The 17,229-nt window shown below is 42.0% G+C and overlaps 1 protein-coding gene across 7 annotated transcripts in view; it reads left to right on the forward strand.

The window, feature by feature from the left end:
- The first annotated feature begins 6,186 nt into the window (after positions 1 to 6,186).
- STAU1 (staufen double-stranded RNA binding protein 1) overlaps positions 6,187 to 17,229 on the forward strand; it is a 47,266-nt gene continuing 36,223 nt past the window's right edge. For 5 of the 7 annotated variants that reach the window (XM_033094878.1, XM_033094879.1, XM_033094882.1 and 2 more), the window contains exons 1-2: positions 6,323 to 6,457; positions 15,568 to 15,638. The gene's annotated coding sequence lies outside the window, so the exon portion shown is untranslated. Of the gene's footprint in view, positions 6,458 to 15,567; positions 15,639 to 17,229 lie in introns of all 7 variants that reach the window. The other 2 variants (XM_033094880.1, XM_033094881.1) reach the window with 2 other exon arrangements.

Below are 17,229 nucleotides of genomic sequence, written 5' to 3' on the forward strand. Positions count from 1 at the left end.
CATCTAACTTTTTCACGCAGCCTTTTCAGCACTTCCAAATAGTAACCTTGGTTAACTGTTTGTCCAGTTGGTACAAATTCACAATGAAGAATCCCTGTGATATAAAAAAAGGTTAACAACATCGTTGAACAAGTTCGCAAACAAAATTGTCAGACCTTGTATGTATTTGTAATTAGGAATGGGAGCGTGCAAAGTTCATAGAAGCCCTGTGAGAAGTTGGTTTTTATCTTAAAAATATGCTTCTTGTTATTTAATTTATCTATTCAAAAATAGAGAAAGAAATGCGCTATCAAGCCATGAAAAATATGGAGGAAGCTTAAATGCATGTTACTAAGTGGAAGAAGCCAATCTGAAAAGACTACGTACTGCCCCATTCTACATATATGACATTCTGGAAAAGGCAAAACTATGGCAACAGGAAGAAGATCATGGTTGGGGGAGGGAGGAGAACAGAGTTTTGTAAGGATGCCTGACCCCTGGAATGACAAGTGACCAGTCACTAGCAGGAGCAGGTAATAGCATGGGCTGCCCAAAGCATCACACTTAGGATGTCACAACACTAGGGAGAGGACTATCACGCTTCGGATGGGAAAAATGAGCCAGAGTATCAAGCTCTAGTAATTCTCATGGCCCCTGTATAAGATAGGAAATCATTGTTTCTATTTAACTGAGGAAAAAGGCCCAGTTATACTGAGGCCTGTCATAGAATAAAATCCAAAGTCTAGATTAGAAAAAAGAAAATAGAAGGATCTCCCCCTCAATGTATGGAATAAGGGAAGAAAGTTAAGACTGGATGTCACAGGCCCATCACTTGAGTTCCCATGGGTGATAGTAAAATGAGTCAGAACACCTTCTACCTTTACACCTTTGAAGAAATTTTCTGATGGTGCAGAGACTCCAGCTTTGGGTTTAGGGAAACCCCTCCATGTCTGCTCCTTTATTCAAGTGAGCTATTGGCTCCATACTGCTTGGAAGTTAGAAAAATAAATCGACTTTAGCAGAGGGCTGGACAATATCTGAACATTGCTTAGTACTCTTGGACGGGCACTAAAGGACAGTGACAGTCCTTTGACTGTTTTTGGTGTCCTGAAATTCAGTTTCATTGCATTTACAAGAAGCAAGGTGAGGAGGCCTGGTACAGAGAAAGGAGTCCTTTGTGGCTGGAGAGGCCCCTTCCATCACAGCAGCTCACATTATGAACTTAGGCAAATTAAACGAAATTGCCTTGGAAAGAAAGATTGAGCAATAGTTCGAGAGATATTGAGAGAGAGAGAGAGAGAGAGAGAGAGAGAGAGAGAGAGAGAGAGAGAAAGAGAGAGAGGCAGAGAGAAAATAAACTTTTTAAATAGTGTAGAAGCATTTCCAGAGTAAGTGGGAAAAGGCCTGGGCACCTGCAGTTGCTTCACTCAGCTTCCTGAACTTCTCACACACAAGGCGTGCATTCTTCTTTGCTGAGTGTGATTCTAGAGGTCGAAGATTCCCCATCCCCAAACCCCAACCTTGTTGTGGCTGCTTGCTCTGTTTTGGAAGGAAAGGCTTCAATTCAGCCTGTGAAAATGTCAATGAAAACAAGGAGATAACAGCAACCCTTGCAGGGAGGCATATGAGTAAAATCTATCTGCCTGTCTTCTCCTGGGAGTTGTCCTCTTCTCTGGGTGGGTTCTAAGAGGGAAGGAGGCTTAAGCTGTCCTTCAGGGTTAGTTCTAAGGCATATGGGACAAGTCTGGAGATATTCTGTCAATCTGCTAGTATGTTCGGTCCTATGAAATGCCACTCAGTGATTTCAGTGAGTGCTTGAGCTCCAAGGTGGGTGGTATGATGGAAGTGATAGAGACGCTTCCATTGGGAGGCTCGTGGGATGAACAGATTCAGGGCTGGATCTATGAGCCAGCCCTGGGGGTTGGATGTATAACCCTTCTTCCTAGCCTTAAGGGCTTCCTGTGGTGTGTAATTAGATTGAAAAGTAAAGCCCATTGGAAGGAGGGGAAGGACCTTAATATCGTGTTTCCCTGAAGATAAGACCCAGCCGGACCATCAGCTCTAAAGCATCTTTTGGAGCAAAAATTAATATAAGACCTGGTCTTATTTTACTATAATATAAGAAGACGCATTAGAGCTGATGGTCCAGCTAGGTCTTATTTTCGGGGAAACACGGTAGTAGAGAGGGCATCCTGCTTGGCTGTTTGGTCTGCAAAATTGTTGCCATGGGAGATCTCATCTGTCTTGGATTGATGTCCCCTGCCAGTGAATGATGGCTACTCTGACAGAGGACTTAACTGCTTCAAATAACTGGAGGATCTTGGCCCCGAGTTTAGTGGGGCTGTTCTGGGCTGGAAGGAAACCCTTTTTTAGCCAGATTGCTGCGTGAGCGTGGAGGATATAGTGGGCATACTACAGTCAGTACAGATTCCAACTCGGAGGTCTTTGGCTAGAAGGTGTGCTCTGGTTAGAGTGATGAGCTGGGCTTCTGGGCTGATGTGGAAATGGGACGGGGCCTGCCTCAATTACCTCTGATCTGGAGACAATGGTGTAACCAGACTTCTGCTGCTCCCGATTAATGAAACTACACCCGTCTGTGAACCAGATGGCATCAGGGTTCGGGAACGGGGTGTCCTCTAGGTCTTCCCAGGCAGAATGGGAGAGGTTTAGGGCCGTTAAGCATCTGAGCTCCTCCTGGGTGGATGGATCCGGTAGAAGGGTGGGGGTGGGGGTGGGAGTGGAAGTAGCGTATTGCAGGGTTTTATAGTGAAGTCCAGGGAGTCAAGCCGAAGGGTTTGGAACTGTTTGACAGCCAGTGAGGGGCCTTAGCATGGAGGATGTTTATTACTTGGTGAGGAGTGTAAATGGTCAGAGACTGGTTAAAAGTAAATGTTAAGGCTTCCTTTAAAAGTAAAGCTAAGGCAGCTAGAATTCCTAAACAGGGAGGCCAGACTTTTGCTACCCGATCTAGGTTCTTTGATAGGTAGCCCACTGGGCGTGGAACTGCTCTTAAGGTCTGAATAAGGAGTCCTAAAGCAATCCCTCTCCTCTCTGAGATGTAAAGGGAGAAAGGCTCGGAGAGGTTGGGGAGAGCTACGGCTGGGGCCTCAGGAAGAACCTTCTGGACAGAACGGAACACCCGCTCTAATTCCACATTCCAGTCTACATAAAGGCTCATGATCTGGACCTTTTAAAGCCGTGTACACAGGTTTGGCTGTGCCTCCGCACTGGGAATCCAGATCTGGCAATACCCTACCCAGCCATACCAAGGAAGGTCCTTAATTGTCTCTTGGTGTTGAGAGGCTGCATGGAAGTAACGAGTTCTACTCTTAAGGTGCTCAGTTGTCATTGCCCCGGTGAGAGTACAGACCCCAGGGATGTAACCTGTTGTTGTGAAATCTGGGCTTTGGAGGCTGATACTGTATATCTCTGCCTAGTGAGGAAATTTAGCGTCTCGATAGCATGTTGCTCTGAGCTTTGTTTATTGGGACTGCCGATTAGAAGATCATCCACATATTGGAGAATGGTGGCTTCAGGGAGGCACAGGTCTCTTAAGCCCCCGGCTAAAGCTAATCCAAAAATGTGTGGACTGTTGCAGAAGCCCTGTGGTAAGACAGTCCAGGTGTATTGTTGGCAGACCTGCATGTGAGGTAAAAGCACCTGTCCAGGTAAAAGCAAAAAGAAATTGGGACCGGGGATCTAAAGGAATACAAAAGAAAGCATCCTTTAGACGGGGGTATCCAAGCTGCGGCCCACAGGCCAACTGCGGCTCGCAATCCATTGTTAATTGGCCCACAGCAAATTCCAAAAATATATTTAGTTTACTTCACTAAACCAGGTGAGGCAATACGTACTTCACCTCGAGTGCGTGGCCCGGCTGTTTGTGTATTTTACCGCATATGGCCCTAGGTGAAAACTGTTGAAAAAAGTTTGGACACCCCTGCTTTAGATGTAGGACAGGAAACCATTCCGTTTTGGGTGGTATTAGTCCCAGAGGGTATATGGATTTGGACAAGGGAGTGTATTGGGATTACTGCCTTATTGATAATGCAGAGGTCTTGGACTAGCCGATACTGACCAGATGGTTTCTTGACTGCTAAAATGGGAATGTTGCAAGGTGAATCGCAGAGGATTAAAATGCGGTACCTGAGGAATTAATTAATTGTTGGTTGAAGCCCAAGTTAGGCCTCCTTGTTGATAGCATACAAGGGAAAGTTGTGGGGACTTTCAGCTTAATCTGGACTGGGGTGATGTGGGATGCCTTCCCCTGGGATCTCTTGATTCCAAACTGCAGGATTGACTAGATTATTAACCTGAGGAGGGATAGAAAGGAGGATGGACTCTCCCACTTGACTAGGAAGTAACAGCCTGCAGAGAGGCCAGTAGAGAAGGCTTAGGTGTTAAGTGGAGGCTAGTTTGTAACTTCTGCTAGTTTGTAACTTGTAATATCCTGCCCTAGTAAGGGAATCAGGCACTGTAGCATTACTAAAAAGCAATGGGTAAATATGAGGGACCCGAGGCAGCTTGAGAGTGAGAAAGTACACCTGTAGGTTGTCGGGTTTCCCTCAGTGCCTGTAAGGAGAAGAGCTGAAGGAAGTGTAGGGCCAGTGTTGGATAAGAGCAGAGAAAGCGGCTTCCGTATTGATTCGAAAGGTAATATTTGTACCGGCTACATCAAGTGTTACCCTGGGTTCAGCCTCAGTGATATTGAGGAGGGAAGTCTGGATGATCCCCAGGGCCCATCATGCGAGTGGGTCAGAGTTGTCTGGTTCATTGTTGACGATGACCATTGGCAGGAGCCGATTGGAGGAGGTGCCCTTTTGGCCAGCATGGAATCTGGGTGGCTGCCTTCCTTGAGAGGAAAGGGGACATTCCCTCTTCCTGTGTCCTTCCTTTTTGCAAAGGGGACAAGGGCCAGAATCCGCCTTCCTGGCCTGGTGTGGGCAATCTTTATTCCTGTGCCCTTCTCAACAGCAGGTGTAGCAGATGTCTGGGCCGGTCTTCAGGGGTCTCCCTCTATGAGAGCCTGAACCCGGGTAAGGCTGCATAGGAAGTGCGCTGGCACGGGCAGCAGCTATTAATTGAGCCCTTCTGTGATCCTTCTCCTCGGTTTCCTAACCCTAGACTCCCTTTCAGCTTCATCTCGGTTGTTAAAGACGTTAAAGACCGTGTCCAATAGACTAGGAAGCTGAGGGAAAGGGGTCTGAGGTCCTAATTAAAATTTCTGGAGTTTTCTCCCGATGTCTGGAGCTGATTGTTCAATGAAATACATGGCTAGTATTGTGGCTCCATGGATCTAGGTTGGTATATTTTCTGAGGGCATCCACCAGGCAGGATTGAAAAAGGGCCAGATTCTCATTCCCGCCTTGAGTAATACTCTGTAGTTTACACGCTTATTTATACCTTTTTTCATCCCCTCAATTAGGTGACCATATGATCTCTCTGAAGCCTGTCTTGAGCTTGGAACTGGTAATCCAAATGATTACCAGCACGGTGATTTGGGACCGCCTCTGCCCCAACCGAATGTTGGTCTGGTTGGCGCGCTGCTAACTCATCTGCATATCACTGGGCTAAAGCCCAGATACAGTTCTTTTCTTCCACGATACAACAAGTGGTAAAAATAGTATGTATATCTTGCCAGGTAAGATCATATAAGATGGCTGCTAAAACCCGCTTCATTTATCTAGAGCTGGAAGAAATAGCAATCTGGCACTTCTTGCCTTTTAAGTCACTCTAAAAGTTACTTATTTTATTTTTGTGTGTGTTACCTAAGAACGTGAGCTCTATGAGGGCAGGGATTTTTGTCTCTTTACCACCATATTTTTAGCTCTTGGAGCAGGGCTTTGCACAGAGCAAGCGTTTAATAAACATTTACGGATGGAGGAATTGAGGGAAAGAGAAAAATGAGGAACCGAGGCGGGAGAAGGACGGAGAGGAAAACCGGAAGAACGAATGGGGAGTGAGGAAAGAAGAGAGGCCCAGTCCCGCTTCCCGCGGACGGGTCACACCTCCCAGCTGAACTACAACTCCCAGCAGGTCCCGGCGCCCAGGGCGGGCTAGGCGGCTCTAGAGAGACCAGGTCCCAGCCCACTAAGTTCCCGGCGTGCCTTGCGAGCGCAGGCGCCCGCCGGGACTTGTGGTCCGGGCCGCGGGCGGGGGGTGGGGCCGGGCATGGAGGCGGGCGGGGGCTGGGGGCGGGCAGAGGCCCCTCCCCCGTCACTTCCTGCGGGGCTGCGGGCGCCGGAGCGGCTCTTCAGGGTTTGCGCCCGCGGCGGCCGTGTCAGGTTCGGCTCCCCGCTTCCTCTGATCCCCGGCCCGGCGGCGCCCGCCTTCTCCGCGGCCACTCCGTCTCTTCCCTCCTGCCGTCCCTTCTCTTCCCTTCTTCCTTCCTCCTTCCCCTCCTCGCCGCCGACACCGCCGTCGCCGCCGCCGCCGCCCAGGACCGCCGGCCGGGGGACGAGCGCCGGGGAACAGCCAGGTGAGGCGGCCAGGCCCGGCCTGGCGGCGCCCGCGCGGGCGCCGCGGCCGCGGGGAGGTGGGCGGCGGGTGGGGCCTAGGCCTCGGCGGGCCCGCGCGCCGGGCCTCCTTCCCCGGGCCTCCCGCTCCGCCCGCGGGGCCTTCCCGGAGGAGGCGGGTCCTCCCGCGCCCCCCGCGTCGGGGCGCCCCGCGGCCTGGACCCCAGGCGCTCCCAGCCCTTCCACCTCTTATTGGGGCCAGAAACAGGTGCCACGCCGCCTTTCCTCATTCCTCCGGGCGCGCCGGGATGCCGAAGTTATTCCCGGGGCGGAGGCGGAGGGTCCCCGCTTCAAGTCCTTGAGACCCGGAGCACCTAAATCCCCCCAAGCAGGTCTGTAGCATAGTAGTTAGCGCACCACCCAGGTGTTCAACGCGGGTACAAATCCAGCTTCGTCCCCGTAGGCCAGTCACCTAAACTCTTTGTTGTGTTGGTTGGAAAAAGGGGCTAAGGCTGTCCCTGCCTCTTAAGGCTGTTAAGGTTCAGTGAATTGGGGCGTGTAAAGCGCTTATCAGAGTGCCAGACCCACAGCGTGTCCCAATAAACCGTCTGCATAATTTATTAGCGTGATATTAAGGTATAACTTAGTGGGTAGAGTGGACATAGGTTGACCTACCTCCCCGTTTGAGTTTCCGTAGAGGCAGAAATGTTCAGCGTGCCTACCGCCAGCGCCGGCTTATTGTTTTGGGTTGTTAATATCTGAAAGGGGTGTACGTTTAATTGGGACACTCTGTAAGTAGGCAGTCTGTGACAGATAGATGCTGTTCTTTCCATCTCCTCCGCTGATCCACCTGCAAGATTTTCACCAGCTCTCTCCGTGTGAGCAACCTGTCCATTTTTTTCTGCCATCATCCGGCTTCTTGTTGTCATTCCATTTCTGGGAAAGTTGCTGGCAGAAGCTTTCCTTGAGTTCAGCAAACCCTTCTGGAGCGCTTGCTGTGTGCCAGGCTCTGGAGGGGGGTGTACGAAGCTGGAAAATGTGTGTCCTTTCTTGCCTGCATCTCTAACTTCTAACTTTTTTTTCACTGCAGCTGTGCTTTTATTCCCTCCGTCCCTGTTGGCTGACTTTCCTTTTAAGCCCTTGCCCCACCTCCGTGTCGCAGTATTGCTTATGTGGAAGTTTTCTTCTGCTCGGCGAAGATGTGTGCTTCAGTCTGTTCTGCCTCTGTTCTCTGGCTGTGGGGACGTTTTTAAGGTCACTCTTCCCTTCTGCTTGTAGCTTTAATTGTTTAGAGGGTGGTGGAAAGAGAGTTAAACCAGATTCTTGGTTGTTTTTGGGTTTTCAAGAATCGGTGTGCTTACCAAATGTAAACTACTTTGCTGCTTGTTGAAATAAAAACTACAAATACAGTTGGATTGTAGAGCGAGCAGTTTCGGTCATCCTGGTGACAGGTAGGATTTATAAAACAGCAACTTTATTTAAGGATGCAGAGTTTCTTTTAATTCTGTACTTAGTTCTGTAGGTGTACCCTTCATTAAGAAAATATAACTCATGGTGGTTCAGATTTACAGAAAAGTAAGGAGTGTCTTTGCTCTACTGAATGATCCTCCTGTACGTTGGATTATTTTAGGTAATACATTTCCTCACTGAACTTTAACTGTTTTGATTTACCACCATCTCAATAACACTCGTGATGCAAACTGGTCTCCCTGTTACTGACATTTTCCTAGAATTTTCTGACACATAGTCTTACCATCGTTTCTAGTTTAAAATCTTTGGATGACTCTTTAAAAACACGTAAGCAAACAACTAAACAAGCAACAGAAGACAAAGCATGTCTTTTGCCATATGGAAAATTGTAGTGTTAAGGAAATGATGTTTTAATACTGTAGTAGATAACCTAATTAAAAAAACCTTTTTATTATGGAAAACATACAAAAATCGAATAGTATAGAGAATCCCCATGTATTGGTCACTCAGCTTTGATAAATATTAACTCATAGCTAGGGTCAGTTTTTCTTTCATGTAGTACTGCCTCCCCCAAACTGGGTTTTGAAACAAATCTGAAACATCATATAATTTTACCAGATTTTTCCAGACTGTTAATCTGTCACAAAATTTACTTGTAGTAGAATCACAGTTCTCATTTTGTTTGTTGGGCTTCTCATCATCTCTTTTGACATGGTTACTATACAGTAGAAAAAACAAACAAACAAAAAACCAGCCGAATTATTATAGCTCTTGATTCAGTGTTTACCCCCCTCAAAGTCATATCCAAAGTACTTCCTGACTTCTTTGTGTGCAGAAGCAACGTTCTTGAGCTATTAATGTCTATAATGGAAAAGCAATCAGAAATACAGATCCCTAATCCTGTTTTGGTGGAGGTCTACCTGTTAAAACCACTTTTAATGCAGAATAACTTTATGGCAAAGTTAAACAACAGTTAATAATTCATAATAAAACTTTGAAAGTTTCTTTACGTCCTTGTGTAAATATGCTGCTGTCACCTTAGGTTAAGAATTAAGCAAAGGATATTTGATTTCAAAACTCTGTTGTAGACTTATTTTCCAAAGATCCCACCTCCCCATCTGCTATATTTACAAATATTTACTAAGTGTGAATGAATTCACAGCATAGATATTCATGTTTTTCTTTCTTGTCCAAAAAGAGATCTCTCCTAGAATGGAAGTTGACAGGAATATATTATTTGTCTTACTGCTTAATTTTCACATTTCTGGTCATGAACAGTTTCTAGCTTTTAGACCTGTAACATTGTTATTTCAGTTATGCAGGCTTATTTTTGAGCTTGATCAGTTACAGTGAAAATGTATGTTATGTTTTAGTTATTACAGCCTGGGAGATGGGGAGGGATATGCATACCTCTTAATATTAACTTAGGGGAAAAAAATCAGTTTGGTGTCTAAGAAAGGACACAAAATGTACTTTATTTAAAAAAAAAATATGTAGTGCTTCCCAGTAGGCTTAAAGTAAAACTTTCAAGTATTTGGAATTGTTATCATACAGTTTGTTCAGATTAATTTGCTCTTTTTTAAAGATTCAGCGAGAAAGCTCATTTATATACAGATTATCTTAAGTTTAGAAATAAGCATGACTCATAGCTTCCTCCCCCCTCCAATTCTGAAGTCCAACTCATTAACATGATTCTGGGTGTAATCATTAAACGTGGGGTTATCCTGTGCTGCTTCATCCAGTTTCTCCCCATACAACAGGGAAGAAGGTATTTCATATAGGCCTCAGTATGTAGAGTAAGGGACTCTGATGCCCTTATACTGGATGGAGTGAGTGAAATTTACCAGCATAAAGATAAAACTTTCATGAGAAAAGTATCTTTTTGTATGATGTCATAAGTCAGTTCCAGGGGCCTGTTTTTATGAGCCTCCAAACTGGATCATCTTACTTGATGTCCTAATAGTGGTGCAGAATTGCTCAATTTGGGGAAACGTGCACTTCTCCCTTCAAGTGAGAACTTTTGGGGTTGCTTTCTTTCTCTCAGAATGGGATTTTGGAGCCTTCAGAAGTGTTTAGAGAATTTTATGACAGATTTTGTTTCACACTGGACCTATGACAGGTTGTTTTAAATTAACTTCTGGTGGTGGAGACCTTTGTGGTTGAAATGCTTCTGGTGTAATTTTCTACTTGACCTTTTTATTAAACAAAACTTCATCAAAATCAAGGCTATAGCATCTTATGCTATTCCCAAAAATATAATTTGCAAGTTAACTATGAGGAAACATGTTGGTTGCTAAGGTTATTTTTACCCAACATTTTATTATGAAAAATTTCAAATATACAACAAAGTTTAAAGAATTTTAGTATACACCTCTATTCTACTACCCTCTGCCATTAACATTTTACTACACTTGCTTTTTACATGTTTGTTCCATCTCTCTCTAATTCATTAAATCCATTTTATTTTTTGATACATTTTAAAGTCAGTTGCAACATCACCTTAAATACTTAAGCATGTTTAGTAGCTACCACAGTTAATTTTAAATTGAGACAGCTCTGTATGTATGGTATTCCTGGATCTCTAAAAGCCAAGAGCTTTGTTGATTTTTCTTTCCAATTTTGCTTTGACTGCAGAACTCGTTGCTTTTTAAAGGAAATTGTTTAATGAATTTTTTGCAGGTGTGCTTATTGATAAATCAAGTATTACAAAGCTTGAATAATGTAGACCAAATCCTTTGTTCTCACTTGCTAAGGAGATGATAGGATTATAATATATAGCTATGTCGATTTTGACAAATGCCACCAAATGGATGGTTTGGATATCTGTTTTGCCCAAAACTTAATGCTCTGAACTGAAAAACTTTACCAGAGAAAGTTACTTATTATTTTAAAAACGGTGAAATTATTGCAAAGAGCTTAATTTATTTAAAAAATGTTTACATTCCCAGGGTAGTGAATAAGGTTGATGTAAAAGTGATTTATGTTACCAGGCAAGTAGAGTTATTAGGTTGGTGCAAGAGTAATTGTGGTTTAAAAGGTTAAAAATTGCAAAAACTGCAATTACTTTTGCACCAGCCTAATAGAAACAAATTGTATTTTGTAGAATTACACATGTTCATTTATTGTTAAAGGAGTATATTCACGGGGCTCCCAAAATATATTGAAAGCAAAGGTAGAAATATCTATCCAAGAAAGTATTTGCTTTCGATTAAAAATTAGGCTTCTAAATCTGCTTCTGTTTAACCTGGAATCTAATTCGGGAGGGAAGTGTGATGACTTTGTGAGTTTATAGCAGTAATGGAAGCAAAACAGGCCATTATGATACAAGACAGAGGTCATAATTGCCCTAGAGGTTTTTTGTCATGTCTACCAGACTACAAAGTCTAAGAAAAATCTATTTAAGTGCCCTGGGGTCTTCTCCCTAAATTACAGTGATTACTCATCAAATTGTCTCTATATTTGATGTCACTTTAGAACTGGTTGCCCAGTGAGTGGGTTGATTTTAGTCAGCATGTTCTCTCTTCCCATTTAAAATACTTTTTTTTTTTTTACAAGTGGTGTGTAGCTATAAGTTTATATTTATAGATGTTTATGTGACTGAGTACAGGATTAGCGAATTTGCTGGATAATAATATTTGCTACTATTTATTGAGCTCGTACCATGTGCCAGGTTGGGATTACCGGGTGAGGGTTATTTGATGCAGGAAAGGAATCTGAAAGGTCAGATTGAATTTAATAATATAAAAGCTGCTGTTCATTGAGCTCTTCCTTTGTGCCAAGGATTGAAGTACCGTGTTTCCCTGAAAATAAGACCTAGCCGGACCATCGGCTCTAATGTGTCTTTTGGAGCAAAAATTAATACAAGTCCCGGTCTTATTTTAGCATAATATAAAACCAGGTCTTATATAATATACTAATATAATATATAATATAATACTGTGTCTTATATAATGTAAAACCGGGTCTTATATTAATTTTTGCTCCAAAAGATGCATTAGAGCTGATAGTTCGGCTAGGTCTTATTTTCGGGGAAACACAGTAGATGGTTTATGTTGTACTTCTGAAATTTGCAAATGTCTTTGCAGAGGGAAGGGTCCTAATAGTTGTAACTGGAGTGGGGTCCTGAGCTCTTTGAACTGAACCACACTTTTATCTCTAAATATGCTGTGGTGCTTTTTGTTTAGGATAATTTATTCCCCCACTCTCCCATCCACTGCAGCTAGCATGAATTTTGTTCACTAGAACTTTAGACCAATTTGAAAAGTCTGGTTCAGTAATATCCAATTTTAAAAAATGAAACCTATTTGTCATTCCCTTGAAATAGTTTGAGGATTTACAGTTTACTTTTGTTTGTTGTGATAGATGGCAGCAGTCAAATTAAACAAACTTTCAAGCTGATTCAAAGGTTGGGGGGTACTTAGAAGTAAATGGGGAGGAGGATGTTTCATGGCCTTTGTGTTGAAGGAGGCTCTCCCCTAAATTATTGCTATAATCCTTCAGAAAGCTTGTTAAAAATGATGTATTAAATATAGACAAGGTTGTTACTGAGAAAATCAAGTTTCTTTAGAATTATAATATTCTGCTGTACTGGACATGGGTTAACTGAGCTTCTAGTTCGCTTTATGGGGTTAGGTGGTTGTTGCTGTTTTTGCTTCCCTGGCGTTTCTAACATCCGTTTCCTGGCTAATGGTATTGGGAATATTTAATGTAACTTTCTGTTTGGTATTGAATTGCCTCCTGAACAATTTATTTTCTGTTTTCTTTGAGTCAGTGGTCTCCTGAATAAGAAGCCTCTTTGGTTCTCCAGCCAGGCAGTAGTGGTCATCTCTCTTAAGATGTAGTCTTAAAAGGCTAGATCAATGAAATGAAATCTGCCTTTGGATTTAGAATTTTAGTGACATGGTGTATGAGTTTCCATTCTGTGTTTAACCTTAACCGAGGTGACGGAGTAGTCTGTAGTGACATGTGTGTCTCATTAATCGTGAAAAGGTGTTGGAAATGTGTCTTTTCTGGGGATGGAAGTGCGCAGATAATGCTTCTTAAATTGTGGCTATACTGGCTCCCCTCAGGCATGAGCTTTATGATCTAACTAGGTTTTGTCTGATTCTCTCACATTTTTGCTTTTTTGAAGTTCATCCTTTCTATAGATTAAAATTAACTGAGGCATGAATTTTCTAGCTTTACAGATTCCACCCTGACGCAAATAAGACCACTGGCTGCTGATGACGTGATTTTTGTACAAAATGCTAGGCAGTCCTTTCCTCTGTCAGAAAGAAGATAGTTTATATGTAATGATAAGTCTGATTATGCTCGGAGGCTTATGTTCTTTGTTGCACAAGTTAACCAACCAGCTCTTTGAAGCTCCATGACCCTTTGCCTAGATGATATTCAAATATGGTTAGGTAAATAAGTTTCCTTTGGTTTGTAATTGAGTGAACCTTTATGATCTAGAACAGTTAGAGTATGACTATTTTTAGGTACTAATTTCCCTGTTAACTGAGAATTTATCAGTTTAAGCACCAAACATAAGAATAAAGTTAAAAAAATGTTTTGGATGAGGTTCTTTGTACGTTTGCTACATTTTTTTTCTTCCTTAAATAGTGTTTTGAATGTGATTTATTAGTACCATTTTATAATATCAATTACTGTGTATCCTAAGAAAGTGATATTTAACAGCTAACTTTGGTATGGCATGTCATAGTTTACAAGCATTTCATCTACATTACCAGTTAATTCACTCAAGAATCATGATTGTTTTATTAATCATATGAAATTGGTGGTGGTACCCCCATTTAATATGTTAAAAGGTTGAGGCCTACTGGTATAACTTGCTCAGTGTTATTCACCTGAGCGCCAGAGTTGGGACCCAAACTCAGATCCCCAATCAAGAATTTTCTCCACCTTATCCAAACAGCCACGTGCTAGCTGGTTTGCCCTTATCCTAACTCCATATTTTGCAGCCAAGAGCTCTTCTTACTTTCTTTTGTGTCTTTGTTAGTTATGAAGTGATGTGTATTATGAGTGATTTGTTACTACTAATTAAAATACCACTGTGAATTACTTATTTAAATTTGTGTTGGGTTTAGGGTTATTCCTATGCCAATGTGAATTCCAGGAGGATAGAGACTACATCTTATTTGTATGCACGTCTCTCCCCTGTGCCTAGAATAGTGCCTGCAAATAGTAGGTGTTCAGTAATTACTGAGTGAAAAAAGCAATGAATTTAATTCACGCCCTGGATTCTCGTATGCTTTCTTAAGTGGGAAAAGAAGGAAATTGGGCTTAACCCACAGTCTTCTGTACGGCTGCTTGGAGTAAGTGCTGTATACATATACTGGCAACAAGCATGGTGATTGTGGATTTTGATTTGAAAATGGTTAGGGGATTTCAAAAAATGTTTGCTCATAGAAGTGTGAATGTATATATGAATGTCAGACCTCACTTGTGTAAAGCTGTTTGAAGTCCGACTGGTTGCAGACTGCTGTATTTCTCCACCCTTCCCCTTTTTACTTCGAGTTGGTGGTGGTTGTTTCCTACTGTTGTCATTATGTTTGACTCTAGCAGCTCCTTTTTTTCCAGTCTAATTCTTTAACTTCTGGTTTGGACTAGAAAACTAGATACCCAAACCTACGATAATTGTTCAGCATAGTTGGCTTTGACTTTTGGGCCACCCCTACTGGTAAAAGGCACGGGCTCTATTAAGCTGTGGTCTTACACTTCTGTTTGGGCGGCCCAGAGGCCTTTTCCAGATCCCATTCATGCTAGTCTTTTGAATGGCTGAGGTTATGGAACAAAGGGTTCTAGACTGGAAAGGTTTAGTATATTACACTATTTACAAAAAGACCTTGAGTTGTTAAAATACCACAACAAATTACAGCTCATGATTTTATTTCTAAAAATCATTTGGACAATGAACGGCTACGTTTTATTGTTTATTAAGTCACAGGAGCAGTGAGAAATTGAAATGAGCAAAATTATTTTATGTTGTAAAAATGCAAACAGCATCTCAAGATAAGGAATTCTATTTGCTACCGACTACCATCATTTAAAAGGGGGGGACCTCTAGATAAAGCAGACCTGAGAGTTTGAGAATTAAACTCCTATGTCACTTGAAATCCAGTTCTAAAGAATGACTATGATTTGGATTTACTGGAGGTAATTTTTTTTGTTTGTTTTTTGTTTTCTTGGCATTTTGCGATTTAATGTAAGAATATTTATGTACAAGTGCCTGTTTGTAAAATTTTCTGTGTAATTGTATTTGTATCACACTAAACACATGATAAGGACATTTATGAATAAAATATTTAGCCAGTAGTTAAACGTTTAAAAATCAGGCTTGTGTGAACAGGCAGTATATGATACCCAGTTCCTTTTTCTAAAAAATTAATTCTTAGGTCTTCACAGCTCTCTTACCAGGAAGTAACTGAGACTGAAAAGAAAATTTCTACTGTCTCTTATGTTTGAGTCTTTGCAAACTACTCTTTACCTAGTTCCCAGGCATTTGTGTCTTTTGTAGACTCTAATATGCCGCTTCACTCCATGACATCATGTTTTCAGAAACTAACTTGTAAATTTTAGGTTTCCCCAAAACTTTAGCAATATATAACTTCATTTTCAGAAAAAGATCTACTCTAGTAAATTATTATTGTTTCTTATTTTCCAGGAGTTTTCTAACTACGTAACCTCTCAGAGCTGAACCAAAACAGCATTCTTCCTGGAACACCTCTTTTTAAGGTACACATAATTTGACTGTGTAATTTCAGGCGTGTTCATAATCTGTAACATTTTCAAATTTTTCAGTGACTAGTGTGGAAAATGACTTTTATTTTTGGCTGTAATATTATAAACAGAAGAGATTTTATACAGGTTGACTTTCTTTTTACTCTTGAGATTTAATTAGGAAATAATTAAATACAGGGTAAATTGTTGGCAAGAATGTAAAACCCTCTAGCCAGCAGTGCCATGTACTTTAAACGTAGAGACATGGAAATTGATCCCTGAAGTTATCATTAAATCACTTGGTCAATAAATATCTTGGTTATAGAAACTTTTGTAATTTGCCTTTGATTTCTCAGATTGTTTGTGTTAAACTTGGTTTTTAAACTTGTGGAAATAATTCAGCATTGTTTTCTCTTGTGAGCTACCGTTATGAATCAAGTTCCGTTTACCACTGGCCACTTGTGATCTAGTCCAAAAAAGTTGGGTAGGCGTGTTTCTAGGATGACCGTCTTTAATCAGGGCGCTGCAAAATATACTACATGCATTGATACTGCTCTGTTTTTTAGCACTTTCCCTCTAAGAGCCGAAAGCACCTCATATGTATCTCTGAGGTAATAATTCATGGATGAGTTAACCCAACTTTCATTCATTCATTCATTCATTTATTTATTTATTATTTATTGGGGGATATTGGGGAACAGTGTGTTTTTCCAGGGTCCATGAGCTCCAACTCATTGTCCTTCATTCTAGTTGTGGAGGGCGCAGCTCAGCTCCAAGTCCAGTCACCATTTTCAATCTTAGTTGCAGGGGGTGCGGCCCACCATCCCATGTGGGAATTGAACCGGCAACCTTGTTGTTGAGAGCTCTTGTTGTTGAGCTGGCGCTCTAACCAACTGAGCCATCTGGCCGCCCCGCAGCTTTCTGTAGGAATGAGGAAATTGACACATAAGGAAATTAGAGAAGTTGTACAAAGCTCAATGAATGGGTTTACATTGATCATGTTGAACTTGTATGATGCTTTTCTTTTCAAGGAACTGAAAAGTTCCAAGCCTCAGGATTCCTTCAGTGTGTTAGTTACGTCCGAGGCTGTGTCAAATATCCAGTTACAAAATGATTTGGGGAAACTGAGGCACTGGGCAGTGAATTGCCGAGAGTTGGACATATAATTGCTATCTGAGTTGAGGGTAGAATTGAAAGCCACAACTCAGAAGTTTGGTCTAATTTAACTACACTGCTGGTTGCTACTTAGCAGCAAGGCTGGTTTCTTAGAAACTGGGTCTTGGCACTGATCTGTTTTGCATGAAGATGATAGTAAATGCAGGTGTGTTTCTGCGTAAATGGCACGTGGTTCCAGACTACAATTTCCCCTTTCTGAAAGCAAAAGTGAGTTAACTGTTACATTGAGCCAAGCCCCTCCTTATTCACGAGTATGTCACACGGTACTACTTTCAAAAATCTCTGGCAAATCATGAGTAATCATTTTGATGGGTTTAAAACATTTTTGTGTGTTTTTGTAAGTTTAAATTTTAAAAACACATTTACAAAAATAATGTGTTTGAATTAGTTTTCAGAATTTCTCTAGGGAAGGGAAGACAGGGTTCAAAGC

The sequence above is a fragment of the Rhinolophus ferrumequinum genome, chromosome 23 (assembly GCF_004115265.2).
Source record: "Rhinolophus ferrumequinum isolate MPI-CBG mRhiFer1 chromosome 23, mRhiFer1_v1.p, whole genome shotgun sequence".
NCBI lineage: Eukaryota > Metazoa > Chordata > Mammalia > Chiroptera > Rhinolophidae > Rhinolophus > Rhinolophus ferrumequinum.